Below are 2,281 nucleotides of genomic sequence, written 5' to 3' on the forward strand. Positions count from 1 at the left end.
CCCATTATTAGATGCTCTCAGTCCATCGTATCAAGGGGTTCAAGTCGTTGCTATGTCTTACAAAAGGTGACAGTAACACAGTTCACTTGGTTAAGATGGTAACTGTGGCATTTCCACAGTCAAGACTTTTCCCTCTGTAATTAATAAATATCTTCTATAGAGATACATTGAGACAGGATGCATTTCCTGTTTCTCCTTAAACTTTTGCCCACTAAATTTATCAATCATCACCTTATCTGCAACAATTACTACTGATAAGAGCATTTGTAAAAACATCTTAACATAACATTAATCAGGATGCATCTTAAAACTGATGATTCCTCCGTTTTGCTATCAGCCAATTAGCAGTCAGACCGTTGCCACTGTCGTGTAGGATCAAACTTCCTTCTCATTCCTGGTGTCATGATTGGACAAAGGCTTCCGTTGTACATTTTAAATAACCACTTATAGATTAATTGAGGCGGAAATGTGAGTCCCGCTTGTGACACTGCCCGATAACATCAAGAGGGGACCAACAACCAAACTATGGAATGCACGTTGGTAGTTGTGAAGAAAATCCAGCAAACAAGATAACTGGGATTTTTTCATGATATGCTGCATCCCAGTGACTGAACACATAGAGAGCAACAGAGTGTTGTCTTATTTTTTTCAGTCTGCATCTATAACAAGATTAAAATGTGGTTAAAAAAAATGTCACACCCAGGCTTTCTTGAAGAAGTTTGGGAAAGGATAACTATTTTATTTCCTTTAGGTTTTTTTTATATTGACACAAAAATGAGATATATATTTAAAAACTACATAAATCAGTCTATAGTAGCTCTTCCGGTAAGTTGAACTCTTAAGTGATAAACCACTGCACCATTGTTTGGTAGTGTTTATTCTTTCTTCAGCATCTTTAAGATATGTAAAATAATGGGATATCTTTCAATCAGTGGTCTTGTTTCAATCGTGTAGCAAAATATTGAACTGAAGATGACCCAAGTTTTAGGTGGAGATCAGGATCTCATTTGGCAAAGAGTGAAGATGTGATGAGTTTTGGCTCCTGGAAGTTTCCTCTCTTAAGGGCTCTAACACAGATTAGTAGTAAAGTTTTATTTCCATATTTAGTTTTCTATTGAACAAGCAGCAAGGGAGGTAGTTGGGTAGGGTGGTACACAAACCGTCATATTTCCAAAGAAAAATACATTTGGTTGATAAATATGCTGCATAAGAAGCTTAACACAATAGGTATATTCAGGGATTCATTTACAGCTACTAATACACACTTTTGAAGACAAAGGAAAACCAATGTCTGTTTTTAGGGTGATCTGCCAAATGCAGAACAATGGTTTTCAGCCTGATTTTTCTGATATAATTGGAGGTTCATCTAATATTTCCAGAACCTAGTTCCCCCGTCGATAAAATACAACAACTGGAAACTGCAAATTCTTATGAAATACTGATAATGATTTTTAAAAATGGAAAAAAAATTTAAAAAATATTAGTGTGCAACTCACATACTAAAGGTTTTTCATGAAACTTTTTTTTAGACTTAACATACTATATTTTATATGCCATCTATGCACATCAGCTCTGGCAACAACAATCCTTTGTAAATAGTTACAAAGAAAGGGTACCATTCATCATAGAGGCAAAATATGAAATTGTGCATTGGCAAAACTGTGGAAACATTAAAACACTGACTCTCCAACAGCAGTACAGGGAGAAGATTGTGTTTGTACAAAAAGCCAATGCATTTTCATCATATAAACAATAAAGATACGTACACATCACCCTCTGAATGAACAATACTCTATTCCATTTGAAATAATCCTTGGATTGATTCCCTTCCACTTGAAAGGACATCCGAGATACATCTATATGCATGATGTCTCTATTTAATTTCTTACTGGGAATTACTGTCAATAAAATCTGAAAGCCACTGGATTAGATAATCTTTAAGGATGGTTCTAGTCTTAAATTCTGCAGCACAAACCAAATTTTGTCAAAAGAGCATTTGAACCACATAGTTTAGAAACAGATGCCAGGGGCGCCTGGGTGGCGCAGTTGGTTGAGCGTCCGGCTTCGGCCAGGTCACGATCTCGCGGTCCGTGGGTTCGAGCCCTGCGTCGGGCTCTGGGCGGATGGCTCGGAGTCTGGAGCCTGTTTCCGATTCTGTGTCTCCCTGTCTCTCTGCCCCTCCCCCATTCATGCTCTGTCTCTCTCTGTCCCAAAAATAAATAAAAATGTTGAAAAAAAAATTTTAAAAAAAGAAACAGATGCCAAAGGGTCGGGAACTACA

This window comes from Lynx rufus, unplaced genomic scaffold, assembly GCF_022079265.1.
Source record: "Lynx rufus isolate CCGP_SWC_20201006 ecotype Redwood Valley unplaced genomic scaffold, mLynRuf1.p SCAF_10, whole genome shotgun sequence".
NCBI classification, from domain to species: domain Eukaryota; kingdom Metazoa; phylum Chordata; class Mammalia; order Carnivora; family Felidae; genus Lynx; species Lynx rufus.